The following is a 15,482-nucleotide window of genomic DNA, read 5'->3' as shown; positions in this document are numbered from 1 at the left end:
GCCACCACCCCCACCCCCACCATCACACCATCTCTACCGCCGCCACCACCATCACAACCACCATCTCTACCACCCCGACCTCAACCACCACCAAAAACATTTTTGTAATGCTTTCCTCGCCCTTCTTTGTTGTGATATGAAATTAGTCTGCGTCTTAAATGACCTTGTTTCCTGTTCCCCTAAAGCGGTTGTGAAGGCAACAGTGCATCTCTACAGCAAGGAACAGTTCTGTATCAAGAAAAACAGTAAGCTAGAATTGAACTGTTACCAGTGCTAGTCTCTGGGTTGGGGAACCATGACTGGTTTTTATTCCTTCTTTTCCCATGACTCCATTTTCTGCACTACAAACTGATTATGCTCACAATGGGGAAAACATTTTGTAAAGATGATTTAGAATGAGATTAGATTTTTATCTAAAAAGATTCTGCTGGTGAGAATGAAAATGATCTCTAAATGAAGATGTTTCAGTGTTTAGCAGAGAATAGGCATAACGTCGGTTCAGTGGAAGTATTTATTTTGGTGGGCCATGAAAAACAACCCTTGGCCTTCCTCTTTGAGATTATGGCCTCAAATCTAATTTTAACATCAATGACTAAAAATGAGCCTTAATGATTCTGCTTTTCAATGCAGCCATATGCTGACATTTTCGTGACCGGTGATCTGCTGACATTCTTTTCTTACAAAAAAAAGTTAATCTACAAAGACTACTCCTCACCATTTGCTTTTCCTTCATATGTTCCTAAAAGATTAAAATGTTGTTTTTGTTTGTTTTTTAAGTTAATGTAAGCTGCAAAACCAGAGTCATTGGGTTCTCCAAAATGCCATTTTTGTTATGTATACAGAAAACAAGACTTTTTCTTCTTCTTTCTTCATTCCCTTTTCCTCTGGCCCTCTTCTCTCCCTGCTTCCCAAACTGACCCATATGCATAAAAGCCATTTACTTCACAGAAAGACACATTTTGACTGCCTTGCATCTGTGAAGAACTGAATGATCCTGAGAGAACATGTGTTAATTTTCAGAATGATTGAGGTGGGAGCTTGAGGTTCCTGATGTATCATTATTATACCCCAAGATGTGGGTTCATACATTAGATTTTTAAAAGTCTCTTCTGCTTTTTTTAGTATAACATTAAAACTCATATACATTGAAAAATCAATCTCTCTCTTTCTTCGTTTTCTTCTCCGTCTCCGTTCCGTGCTTTTCCCTCTCCTCTCCTCTCTGTCTCTGTCTCTGTCTCTCTCTCTCTCTCTGTGTGTGTGTGTGTGTGTGTTGTGGGAGTATTTCCTATTATTTTTGAAGAAGGGTGTTCAAAAGAAGTATAGACTTGAAATATGTAACTGTGGTTATACAGTGTCTTTCAGCAAAGGCTGGGCAAGGGTCATAAAACTGTTAGAAAAAAAAATCCTGCCCCTTTGGACTGTAACAGCTAACCATTAGCCATCCATTTGTAATGTTTACCTTTCGGTGTGATATTTTCACATTTTTCTTCATGAGGACTAACCATTAGTACCCCCCTAAGACTAACAAAACTACATTCATTGCTTGCTACCAAATGATTTCCGGCCTCAAAACATTTCTGGTGGGGAAGGCGAAGTGGACATAGGATTATGTTTCTATTATTGTTGGGTATTAGTAGTGGCATGAATTTTTCAGCTCCCAAAACTTTCATTTTAACTGGATTTACGTAAGATGGTCTAGAAGAGACTCCAAGCTCACACATGACATGTGTGTATACGGATCAAATATAGAAAAACACTAAATTTTGAACACAGTAGGTACTTCAGAAATAACTTACTAAATGGATCCATCTTAAATATTCTCAGCTGCCAATCCCCCCCCCCCCAACGCACCTAAAAGATAACGCCTAAGGCATAATGAATTCCCAAATTAATATTCTTCTGCATTTTCAAAGGGAAAGCTTGTTTGTATTTAAACAGGGTTGTGTAAACAAGGTGTCTGGCTGGGAGAGATTTGCAGGGCTGAGTATTCCAGAGCCGGGTGAAGCTATTTAAAGAATGGAGTACTGGATTCCGTAGGCCAGATGCTCGTATAAATGTGAAACTATGTTCCCACTGCAGATGAAACTATTTTTAGTCTGTGGTGCATGAAGAGCACCATTCACTTAAGCATTATGGGGTGGGATTTCAGTAAACTACATACAGACTCTGGATGGACATGGCCTCCCGGGTTCACTCAGTGACACCAGGCCTGCGGCGAGGACTGCCTTTCCTCTGGGCCACACTAGGAGGACCTCGCTAAGGGGAGACAGCAAAAACTTCAACGCAGGTGAGTAAACAGCTTCTTCCCCATCTCCTTCCAGAAGGGCTGACAAGTGCCCACCTGTGACCTCCATTTGTGTGTTGATTCTACAGCCTTATTGGTCTCCCCACTACCCTACCTCTGTCATATTCATTCTTCTGCAAACTGGAATGTACTTTGCAGATTTCAAAATCAGGTAAGCGCAGATGTAAAAGCGATGTGAGCGATACAAAACTCTGCAGAAGTCAAATGACCCTGGACTTGATCCTAGGAGTGTTTTTGACACCAGCCACACCGTTCTGCTGTGTACATTCCTTTAACTGGCCACTGTGAGTGCCACCAAAGCTGCACAGGTCACAGGTCCTTTCTCTTCCAGTACTGTGTGCATACTGCATATTTACCGTGTAGTAGCTGTTTGCCAAAGCGGCTTAGAGACGATTGGCATGTCCTGAGATCCACAGTGGATGAAGCCAAGGCGCAGGAAGCAGTTGTGAAATCCAACCAATACTTAACACACATTATTTCCTGTGGAACATTCTGGAGAACTCACAGGCTTTATGAGGAACTACCTTGCTCCGTATTAGGATAAGGGATGTTCTACCAAGCTGGCCTAAGGCAGTGACACCAGCCTGGAGAGTGCCTGCCCGCCTGTACCTTCACCCGAGGCAAGCCTATGATGTCCTGAGTTCTGGCCACAGTCTTGAACTTGCCACCTCAGTGACAGGCTACTCTTGCTGTGGCTCATGTCAAGGTTAGGAGGCCACATGCGTGCTATCACTATCTTCTCCATAACGGACCAGGATATAAAAGTAGAGGTAATAAAGAATTCACTAGAATATTTAGTGTTTAACTTTTTAGATATGGGATATGGGAGTTAAACCAGCTGATCTGAGGAGATGGAGCACAGAGGGGCCTGAGGGTCTTCCATGGTGTCTACTTTCCATGACAGAGAACTCCAAGAGTGAAGACGGAGAAAGAGTGAAGATGGAGACCGGAAGGAATGATTCCCATTGTGACTACTTTCTGTTTTATGAGGTAATTACCCATTATACAAAGGGGGTGCTTGCCTCATCCAAACCCTCCCCTTGGCTCTAATGAAAAAAGGGGTGCACAATTTTTATTTTCAGAGAAATGTCAGTCATAAGAACATCAAAAACAAGGCTAGCGTTACAGTTGTATGCGTATCTCTCACAGTTCTAACGGTAGGAGCTGCTCTAGCTTCTCTCATGGTTTCTGGTGATGTCACCAGATCCTCCCACTCCACCCTGTGCATTTATGCACAGCCTTGTAAGTTACAATTATCAGTCATTCCCTCTAAGATCACAAGTGACTTTTGTCAACTATACATGGATAACTATGACTCAATAGATTTAGCATCTTGATCATGGCCACGGAAAATTTTAATTTAATTCCAGTGCCTTCTTCTAATGTCTCCTTTAACATTAGAATATCTGCATGTGTTTGTTTTTAGTCCATGATGCTAGACATATATATTTTTTCTTTTGCTGGATAACAGAGTGCTGTACAGTCAGACTGAAGACGGTCTTCAGAACGCTGTTGGAGTCCGGAATGTCTGGCAAATGCATCTAGGCCCATTTCTCAAGCCACACGTCATGTTCAGACTATCGGTGGCCTCAGCTGCATCCTAAACAAGCCTTCTAAAGCGTGGTGTGTGTGCTTAAATAATTAGCGGGAGTAGCATGGCCTTGAGGCCACTTCCAGTGGGCCCTGTACTTTTATCAATTATGCAACAGGAGCATTGTGCAATGTGAGCCTCACTCGTGTTTTCTGCGAGCTGCTAAAGTACCCATGTCCAAATCTGCGTTTATTTCCTTTTGCTTAGCGTAAGCCCCACACTTAGGCAAGTAAGTTGTTCTAAACCAGCCAATTTGGGGAATTCAAGGTCAGCAAGTGACCCTTGGTAGCAAATTGTAGAGAAATAAGTTATACCCAGGGCTAGTGTTTGCTAGGTCATGCAGTAACTATAATCACTCTTGCGTCAGCCAAGACGAAAACACCTGCGATGAACTGTCTTAAAAAAAGGAAGGATTTATGTTGGTTCACTGATTCTGAGGCTTCACTCCATGGTGCCCTGACACCATGTTTATGTATCACTATGATGGGATCATGTGCACGGAAAGGGTCTTCTTGTGGTGGTTGGGATGCAGAGAAAGAGGAAGAGACAGAGAGACAGGTCTACTTCAAAGATTTGCCCTGGTATCATGAGACTTCCTCCCACTAGGTTCTACACACTAAAGTTTACAGAATGTTCCAAAATATCCAAAACGCTTAGTTCGCAACTAAGCATTTTACATAAGAGACTATGTGGGAACATTTCACATTCAAACCAGAACAGGTAATGACAGTGATTGGTCTTTACTCACTCCACGAAATAAACGGTCTAGATTGAGATTCTTATAGTTCCTAGTCCCGGTCAGGAGCTGGGACGGGGAAAGAAGCAAGCTGTGAAAGTGCAGGTGTCATGAAGGTAAGATGTCCATTTCATCGTTTCTACAGCGTTTGCCTTCTGATTCTAACAGAATGCAATAACAAATCCATGAAGGGTTAGATGCAGTTGCTTAGATGTTGGTTGTTTTCAGCTTTCACACTGGGGCAGGGGTGGGGGGCAGCTATGCCTCTGAGCTTAAAAGTCCATTCAGTACAGGAAAGATTTACCCTTCATAGCTTGCTGTTGATAGGCTTGCATGTGACCCTCATTGCTATCCATAACCTAGGCTAGGCTTTTGTGCATGAGGCAAGCCTCCCAAAAACTGACTAAAGTATACACAAGTGGTACTTAAGGGTTATGATTGGCATATGAAATGATGCCCCACAGGCTTCTCTGTTTGAACATGTGGTTCCCAGCAGGTGACGCTGTTTGAAAAGGTTACGGAATCTTTAAGAGGTAGAGCCTTGCTAGAGGAAGCACATCATTGGGGACGGACTTTGAAAATGCATAGCCTTACATAGCTTCCTGCTCTGGCTCTCTGCTTCCTGCGTGGGGATGAAATGTGACCTTTCTGCTTCCTGGCTGCCATGATGACCACACACTCTTGCTGCCATGAATTTTATATCCATTTAGAACTAAGCCCAAGTAAACTCTTTCCTTCTCTAAGATGCATTTTTTTTTGTCAAATATTGTATCATACCAACAGAAATGTAAGCAATTTATGTCAGTCTTATGAGGTGCAGGGGAACACATATTTATTTATCTTTACATTATTTATAGAAAATATCTGGATTTTTCTATAAATAGTAGTAATATAGTTTCCCATTTACGGTAGTCATTTAAGTAAAAAGAGCAATTTACATGAAGGAAATTAATAATAAAATCGCCAGTCACTAATATCACAAAAAATTGTGAGGCTAGTTTAAAAATGATGGGATTCCAGGATTTCCTAATCTAAGACTTCAGCTCTCGATAATGCCTGGTATTCTTTACCAAGCTCTTTGCTGAACCTGACATCCTTCTAAGCACATGGAGTTTAGTATGTTATTAAATTCTATGGTACCCCACAAAGGCAGAATTTTTCTTTTTCTTTTTTTCTTTTTTTTTTTTTTTCATGGGTGACAAAACTCAAACTCTGCAACTTGCCGAAGGTCCTGAAAGCAGACTAGAAGGACTTTGAATTCAAGTCTGAGCCTACCAGACTGGTGGGCTGTTACCATCACATGATTCAGCCCCCAAGTGCAAGATTTAAACACAGTCATCCATGCATTCCCACGACACACACTGGGAGCACCTACTTCATCGCAGACAGCATGCTCACCGAAAAGGTACAGGAGGTGGAACGGGGATTGGGGGATATTCAAGGAGGTTCAACAGGTAAAGGCACCTGTCACAAGGCTGGGTGACCTGAGTTCAATTCCTGGAACCTATGCAAAGGTTGGAGAAAACTGTCCCCATAGAGTTCTCCTCTGAAGTCCATATCTATGCAAGGGCACACACACACACACACACACACACACACACACACACACTCTCTCTCTCTCTCTCTCTCTCTCTCACACACACACACACACACATGTGCTCACACACAGTCTCTCATATACTCACACACACACCCATTCTCCTACTCACTCACCCGCTCACACATCCTCTCCCTCTCTCACATGCTCACACACACTCATAAACACAAACACACAGATATTCTACACATGCATTTTGAAATTTGTTTTAAAGAGGAGAGTTGATGCTCATGCCTTCCCTTGAAAGTATTTTAATTGAGCCAATGGTAGATGGACCCTAATGCGAGGGAAAAAAAGAAGAAGAAAAAAAAATTTCTCAACATGAGCTTTGAATCATGCCCACAGGAAACGGGCCAGATTTAGAGGAAAAAACAATATGCAGATCTTCCTACATAAAAGACAAAAACTCGCCGCTTTATAAATATTTAGAGTATTGAATGTGAGATCGGGTCCCATAATAAACACATCTCCATCAGAAGAGGAAAAAGAGCTTCAAAAAAACATATATAAATGGACCTTGGTTTAGGAAACCTGATATATAAAAAATTAAGCCACAGAAAATATATGTCCACAGCAAAAGGTACTTTGCTGAAAGATATTTCCAAAGGCTCGCCATGACGGTAAGTTTCCATCAAGCATTCTAGAGAGAACAAGTTGAGCGTATAACATGGGCAGAGTATGACTATCCAGACCACCAGAGGGCAGGTCAGTGTTGCCTGCTGCCTGTCCCTGAGGACAGCACCTACTGCTGGAAATAAAGAACAACGAGATGGGCAGGGCACGCCTTCCTTTCCACCTATGTGTGAAAAATAGAAGCTCCTACCATGCGGCCGCCGTCCCACCTACTCTGAGTGGGCACACGTTGCCTTTGGTTTTGCTCGTAAGTGTGTGGTGGTTTTCTAGAGGGGAAAGCAGCCCAGGAGTCCTTACCCAAGTGTACAAGCACTGATTTCTGGGAGGAAGCGCGTGAATGTCTCCAAACTGCATTCAAAGTTTGCGGGAATAAATATTTTCTGGTGTTCGTTGACTCCTCAAAGTGCCTAAGCCCCTCTTCAAAGGAGACACTCAGTAGATTTGACTGGCCGTACTCCATTGTTTATTTGTTTGTTTTTCTCCAAGACAGGGTTTCTCCGTGTAGCCCTGGCTGTCCTGGAACTCTCTCTGTAGACCAGGCTGGCCTCAAACTCAGAGATCCACCTGCCTCTGCTTCCTGGGATTAAAAGTGTGTGCCACCATGCCTAGCTTGGCTGTACTCCATTGATTCTGCACGGGCTACTTGGCAAAGTTTTTTAAAAGGGACTTAGCTCATGCCCCAGTGTCTTTTTGAAGACCAATAACTGATTATTTCACCAACTTTTTTTTTTTTAAAGGAATCATTACAGACCCTTTTCATAGTCAAGTGAATGTTTACCGGTGACTTTCTAAGAAAATACATATTACAGTTTCTAACAGAGTTCTGGACCAAAATTTGGGAATGGACAATAGCCCCATAAAAATCTATATGTTTGTTCCTAATTAAGAACCCAGGATTTGGGTTATATTCCAGAAGGACATGCAGACACTTGATTTATAGACTAAGTTATAGTTTTCTAAAAAAACATTATATTATTCTATGTTGTGATATGAGGGCAGGATGTAACTATGAAGATTGGAGGACAGGTTTGTGGAGTCCATTTTCTCCTTCTACTCTTGAATGGGGTCCAAGGATTGAACTCATGTCTCCAGGCTTGCTTCACCAGCTTTGGCATCCTGACTGCTCTGTATGTATTTGTGTTTGGATGTGGAGTAAGGATGGCAATTATTTGCTCAATTCTGAGTTCAATTTAGAATCTATATTATAGATTCTGGCCCATCCCTGTCACTCTCAGGACAGTGATGTGATTGAAATCTTATTCATCCAGAGAACTCTGCCCAAAATGAATTCCATGCTTTTGTGAACTTCACCGCTAACACTGCCTTGGGGAGACATTGTCTTATATGAACTGGCTGGATTAACCACATTGTCCCCATCTGCAACTGTGAATAGTGTAACTAGGCAGAAAGTTGACATTTCGTGAAAAAGTTCTATCATTTGTATTTTAAAACTGCCAACTCCTTTTTTGGCTTGTAGGCTATTTTCTAAAAATATAATATGAAAATATTTCTACATTAAACCAGGGACACCCAACGAGAAGATGAAAGGCTTAGTGCCTGGAGGTAGAATGGATAGCCATTTGTTGATCAGCATGAGAAATCTCATAGTTTTGCAACAACTCAAAACCCAAAAATCCAAATTAATAAATCACAAAAGAGCCTTAAGCTAAACTATTATCATCTCAACATCTCAACATACTCTCAGAGTCTGAGATGAGATTTTCAACAAGGAGTGAAGAGTACGTAATGTCTCTGTCAGTTCTTGAATAGAAACCATCACAATTATTTCTTAAATTGGTTTTCACTTATTTATTCTGCAGAGCGAGGTGAACTTGGGGCTTTGGATGTGCTATTCAAACCCTCTACCTCTTATCTCTGCCTACTCAGCCCACCTTGAGGTATTTATTAGAGACAGAGTGAGGTCATATTCAACAGTAAGTATAGCATTTCCATCTGGAAAAGCAAGACTGACCCAAATCCAAGTCCCTTCAGGAAAACCCAAGTCAGAAATGACCATGACATCCTCCACCGATGGCAACATCCTGACAATGAAAAGAACTCATAGGATGGAAGTCCTATTTATTAAATGATCACGTACACAAGACTACTACAAAGGTATGACTCATTATTCCTGCTCTAAGCCCTGATAAATTTGCTTCCTGGGATGACATGTTTTTGGCCTCTTCTTTAATGATCATAGTATGGCTAAAGGCTACCTTACAATTATATCTGCCTGCTGTAATTCACCAGGAGCCTCTTCCCCCAGAAAAGAGGGTGATGACTGAGCCTTATAAAATGCTGTTTCTGCTTCAAAATAAAAGCTGGGCTAAGCATTAGGCCTGTCCAAATCTCTCCAACTAAGTCACATAACTTTGAAGCCTTTCCCTAATGTCATCAAAAGTCAAAAGGGTCAAAATAGCTGGAATAATAATTTAGTAAAACTAATTTATAAAATTATTTCAACATGTGATCAATATAAAATTATTAGTGAGATGTATTTTTTTAGGCTATGGTTTTGGAATTTGGGGCATGGAAAGAGAATGCATGAATTTTTCACTGCCGGCATATCCAATCTGTGCGCTAAACTTTGGACAGTTAGAATGATATGTAGTCTCCCAGGAGCCCCACAAAGAGACTCACAAAGCTTAAAAAAATCTGAGCTGAGGGTGTCCTGCAGAGGCTGAAGCACCAACCAAGGACCATGCATGGAGAGGACCTAGATCTCTGCTCAGATGTAGCTCATAGGCAGCTCCGTCTCCATGTGGGTTCCTAAGTAAGGGGAACAGGGGCTGCCTCTGGCACGAACTCAGTTGTCTGCTCTTTGATCACTTCCCCCTAGTGATGTGGCCTTCGTAGGCCACAGAGGAAGAGGATCCAGGCAATCCTGATGAGATTTGATAAGCTATGGGCAGACAGCAGGGGAAGAGAACTCCCCCTTTCAGTAGACTAGGGGAAGGCAATGGGGGGGGGAAGAGGAAGGAGGGATCCTACAATTGGGATATACAATGAATAAATCGGGAAAAAAAAAGAGAAAAGAAAAGAAAAAAATTTAAAGAATGTAGTCTCACTGAGGTATACAGTTACATACAACAATAACAGCAACAAGTAGGCGGCTGTAGCTTTTAATTTAAAGTTAAAAGGAATCCAGGTGCAGCAGCAAGCACCGTCTATCATCCCAGCTCCCAGAAGATGGAGGCAGGAGACGACTCAGGCTTTTAAACTCGTGTTAGCTACGCCGTGAATTTGAGGCCAGCCTGGGCTACAGAAGATCACGTCTCAAGAAAAGAAATACAGTTGATGTGAATTAAATAAAAGTCCCCGGAGGCTGTGTTTTCTGGAACCTTCTCTCATATTCACAGACTTGGCGGCTCCATTTCAGGTGCCCCGCGAGTGACAGGCTGGTGGTTCCACCCGTGGTCACGGAATGTGCGGCTCCTGGTCAGGACTGACAAAAGGAGCTGCAAAATGACGCCAGCAAGGCTGCCTTCTGACCAGCACAGATCGGGGCACATCATGGGCACCACAGAGGCAGTGCCCACCTTTGCGTGACCAGCATGCTGCTTCCAGAAGGAACTGAGGCAGAGGAGAAGAGAACGGGGTTGCTGTTATTGATTTCTTCTTCCACAAGGCTCACTTTTTTTTTTTTTTTGCATTTTGTGTAAAATGTAGAAGTACAGAAAAACAAGAGCCAGGTGCGGTGCTACATACCTGTAATCCCGGCACCCGATGGCAGGTGGATTTCTGTGAGTTCAAGACCAGCCTGGTCTACAAATGAAGCCCAGGACATCCAAGGCTACACAGAGAAACCCTGTCTCAAAACCAACCAGCCAAACAAAGGAAAAGTATGGAAAAACAGATTGAAGTTGTGTTTTCTTTCACATTTCTGAGGCTGTTTCACTAGGTAGCTCAGGATAGCCCTGCCTCAAGATCTTCCTTCTGCCTTAACCCTGGCGCAGGCATTTGCAACCAGCCCATCTCTATCTTCTTATTAAACAGAGACTAGAGCAGTTGTGATTTAGGAATGGCAGAGTCAACTCCTTAGACAAAGACTACCAGGAAGTCCTGAAGGATGGGGAAACCCCGGAGAGGTAAAAAGAGAACAAGGAAAGAGGCTGAACTCTTCTCAGCCACTTGAAATATTATCCAGAGCTGGGGATATTTTATCTGTCCCGTGTGAATTTGTTATGAGAGTAGAAGCAGGGACAATATTAGCCAGTGAACACCACAGCTTGTCCAGGCGTTCAAATTTAATTTTATAAAAAGTCAGATTCTCTTATAAGTAGAGTTAGATCAAAGATAAAATTGGACTTTTTTTTTTCTTGTAAAGAAATGAATTTCAAGTCATCGAAAATGATAATATATCAAGTAGTAGGGATTTCAGCAGAGGACGTGTTAAGACGTAGTAGACGCTGGAAATAGGTCACAGTTAGAACCTCGTAACTCTGAAAGCTGTGGTTCATTTCAACCCTGAGACTCTATGATTCTCTAATATTCATCATTATCCCAAATGCATGTCTGAGACATTATTAGCCTTAACATCCTTTTCCACTTCTTCCAAGAATATTGTAGGACCGCCCCACTGCCTTGAGGTAAGACACGGGCACAAACTATGTCACTTAATTAATGAAGCATGAGTGGAAATGATGCCAGCTCCAGGACACCGTTTGAGAGAGGGAACATTTCATTGCTTTGCCCTCAGCCCTTGCCTTGTCTTTCCGCCACCCTATGCTGAGCACAGAATCACACGCCGCCCTGGCGGCTCCCTGAGAAGGTGCTGCAGAGAAGGTACCTTCTGGCCAATTCTGCAGACACCGCAGAGTACTGTAATCTAAGCAAGACACAAGCCAGTACTGTGCTTTAAACTTTTGAGGTGCTTTGTGCCTATGGCCCCATCCAGGTTATTCTAAAACACACTGGGAATTCTCGCTCATCCCCTGCAATTTAAACAGCACCTCAAACTGTGGCCAAGACAGAGTGATTTGCTTTCACTGGGAATCATTAAACACCTCGTGGATGAAAGATGTCCAGCTGGGACTGTCCCTGTCTACTAGTCCTCAAGCATAGTCACGCAGTGACTCATAGAACATGCACTGGACACCAGGAACCGTCTGCTCACTCTCAGCGAAACAGCGCAGGGGCCCAGTGACACTCGTGTGCTGGTCGGGACCCATCCAAAGTACAGTTTGAGTTCCCGGCAGCTAGAGTTCTGACCAAGTAGGATCACTATGATCAAAGAGAGGTCAGAGAACGGGCAAAAGGCAGGTGGCTTGCAGGACAACACCTACTTGGGTAAATTTTCGAGTCAGAAGATTAAAATCCTATTAAAAAGCACTTCAAAAGAACTTTCAAGGTTTCCCGAGGCCCACAGAGAAGTGAGGGTATGGCTTACGTGCTCTGTGGTCTGTCTCGTTGCCTTGTAATAGATAACTTGGTATCTGGAAGTTAAGAATTAAGCCACTCACCACTGTTACCTATTAATATGTCTTTGCATTCTCTCCCCCCCACAACCTTCTGGTGGGCTTGAGGAGAGGGGAGGAAGCAGCAGTTTAGAAGGTTTGTTTTACTGAGGGAAATGCAAAAGGAAGCTGGTGTCATTAGCTAAGTACCCCCACTGTGCGCGGGCACCCGCTACACAGGGCCTAATCAGATCCTCCCCAGTCCCGTGACACGGGTATTGTCGACGTTGCTTCCCAGATAAGCAATCAAGGCACACCTGAAATGTCAGGACCGTAAGTTGTACAGAACAAAGGCTGCCATGGCAGTCTGGCTTTCAAGTCTGCTACAGGGAGGGGCCTCGGAGGGATTGGGGCTCGAGCCAGTTCTCGGAAAGAAGCTACTTTCTTTCTGCCCATTCTGGCAAATCTTTGATTGGGAACATTGATATAGAACAATGGGGACAGAATGAACATTGTCATTTTAAAAACAACAGAAGAAGGAGGGATGAAAAGAAAGGTGGCACACAGGGACGGGATATGTAAAAAGCCTGTATTTATACACACAGCCACCATGTGATGGCTAATTAACCAGGTAACCATAGGTTTGATTGTGTGGTGTGTGTGTGTGTGTGTGTGTATGTGTTTTTCCCCCACTAGAAAAGTATATGTTTCATCATGCTTTGAACTCTCTCTTATTATCAGCATGACTATGAAAACAATGTTTTATTTCTTACGGAGAGAATAGGCCAGGCCCAGAGCTTTGTTGCTGCAGGGCCTAATAGAATGCTGTCTTTGTGAGAGGAAGGAGTAGACAGGGTTGTTGGAAGGTGGGGCCAGTCTTCCTCAACGATTAGCAAGTAACCATTTTAAGGAAGCTGAGAATTACAACAGGGCAGTTGCCTAGAAAAAGAAGCATTAAATTGGAGCTAAAGCCACCTCCTTAATAACATGCCACCTCAAAAGAAAAATAAATAAATAAAAAGGCAGTTTACAAACTAGCTGATAATAAAAGGAGATAAGACAGAGCCAATCCAGTCTGGACTTGTTTAGGTCCCTGAACTTTTTTTTTTTTTTTGTGCTATAAATCTGTAGCAGGATAAACATTCCCTTGAGGAAGAGAGACATTAACAAGTACCAGTATTAATATGTAAAGTTTGTCACACACACACACACACACACACACACACACACACACCCTTTAATGCCACTGCCAATCTTCAGATAGACTCAATCCAGTTTACAAGCTCCCTCAAAAAGTTTTCCCCCCTCAATGAGTGACAGATACTTGATTATTAATTAGCCTCCCTTCCTCCATTAGTTGACAATGAAATACGCCAAGGAGACAGTCCCTCCACGCCAGGGTGTGTCAGGAAGTACTGTAGCAAAATCAAATCAACCTTTGAATGTACATAGAAGGCTCAGGTGGACTGAAAGGAGAGATTTCAGGAGAGGCTGACTATAAAAGCCAAATGTTTGCTCAGCCTGCTAGATACCGCTTTGAAGACCGAGCCCAGCATTGTAGAGCTCAGACCGTTCCTGAGAAGATAAGACAGAAGCCTCTGCATTCACCTAGATGGTCAGCAAGGAGGTAGAAACGTTCGTGTGATCAGAGCCCCATCAGGCGAGGAAAATCTCATGAACTCAGTGACCAAGGGTTTCAGGGGCTAGGAGAATTCTCCCACCTAAGGCTCTTGGAAGGGGCATTCCTACAGCAGAGAGGCAGAAGGTGATCAAATGCACACTGGAGAATTTGGGAGGCTTGGGAATGGTCAGGTTCACTCGAAAGAAGTTTACACAGGCAGGGGCAGGGTTGGATGGGGGCGGGGGGTTTGCAAAGGTACAAACAGCCACGGATGAGCATGGCTCCACGAACCTCACAGAGCTGGTGAGAACGAGAAACCATGGAAAAGTCTAAGAATAAGTCAAAGTACGAAACACCTCAACAGAGAAACATTCCCTGGCCAGATAAAAGTGAATTACGACACGGAGGTATCGTCGACCGTTCTCTATAAAATCGGGCATGGGGGCAGGCTCCCAAACAGTACATTTTATTTTAATTGGGGGTGGGTGAGTGTGTGCCTACAAACACTTGCCTGTCCGCACTGAGGCACACACATAAATGCCAGTGGGCTTATCTTTGTGTGGGAAGAAAATGAGCAATTATGTTTCTGCTTTCTTGCCTTTCTATTTCACTCACTCCCCCTCCCCCAAATGATTGCAGAAACGACCGATTCAAATTATTATTATTTTTTTAAAAGAAAGAGACAGAGGCTAGAGCTATGCTAGTTCACTGGTGGTTTGCCTAAAATAGACGACATCTGTCTATTTTCCAGTAGGCATGCAGTTATTAACAGAAGGGTGGCTACAAATGCCGTTGAGGTTCAGAAGTAGTAACAAAGACGTATAGTATCACGTATTAAAGACATAAGCAGATGAGGAGACCCAAAGAACGAACATCCTAGACAAGGCACAGCCCAGGGATTCTTGGGAATGAGAGAACTTAGCACGCTACGCCAACACTGTACAAATAAGAGCATCCTGAGAGAGGTAACGGAGAAAGCTCATACAAGCGGTCATGTTTGCTTAGCCGCCCTGTGCACGAAGCACTCTGCAAAGCTTTTGAAAAGATCCACTTCTGCTCCAACCTGTCCTAAATAAATATATTTATTAAAATGGGCTAAGAGCCCAAATTTCAGCTTTCCATTGCAGCGACCTGCAAGAGCAGCAGCCTTAAATACATAATGTCAGAGGAGAGAAAGGAAGGGAACCTTTGACATTTAGAGAAACTAATGTTTTGCAATAAAATCACACATTTAATACACTCTGAAAGACAAATGAGCTGTGCAGAAGAACCAGTGTCAATGTTAAAGCATATTAAAGCTAAATGTTGAGATCAAGTGTGGGCTCATGTCAGTTCACCTGTAGGACATAATGCGTTTTGCCTTCTAAGATGCAAGGGCTGTGATAGTGGTCTATCCTGGGCAAACACACAGTGGCTAGGTGTGAGAGGCTGAAGGGCCACAGAAAGAACCCTCATGAATAGAAAGACATGTCACAGACTAGAACTAAAAGAGTGAAATTTTGGATCAAACCTCCAAACGTATCTAAAGAAGGATCAGGGTTACATTTTTTTTTTCTTTCAAGAGATGTTTAACAGATTATGAGGGGCCAACTGTTTTTGAACA

The 15,482-nt window shown here is 43.0% G+C and overlaps 1 protein-coding gene and 1 long non-coding RNA gene across 5 annotated transcripts in view; one reads left to right on the top strand and one right to left on the bottom strand.

Annotated features, from left to right (window-relative positions):
* The window catches only part of Arid5b (AT-rich interaction domain 5B), a 175,367-nt gene that overhangs the window by 117,390 nt on the left and 42,495 nt on the right, over positions 1-15,482 (bottom strand). The gene's annotated exons all lie outside the window — the stretch shown is intronic.
* LOC132648358 (uncharacterized) lies at positions 1,980-5,771 on the top strand. 2 transcript variants are annotated; one of them, XR_009586746.1, is made up of 3 exons: positions 1,980-2,287; positions 3,210-3,295; positions 3,777-5,771. It is a non-coding gene; the product is annotated as an uncharacterized LOC132648358 (long non-coding RNA). The 2 variants fall into 2 exon arrangements; XR_009586745.1 differs by lacking the exon at positions 1,980-2,287 and adding an exon at positions 2,609-3,075.

Source organism: Meriones unguiculatus, chromosome 16, assembly GCF_030254825.1.
Source record: "Meriones unguiculatus strain TT.TT164.6M chromosome 16, Bangor_MerUng_6.1, whole genome shotgun sequence".
Classification (NCBI taxonomy): Eukaryota; Metazoa; Chordata; class Mammalia; order Rodentia; family Muridae; genus Meriones; species Meriones unguiculatus.
Note: the sequence above shows the minus strand (reverse complement) of the source record. Positions and strands in the feature narration are given on the sequence as shown.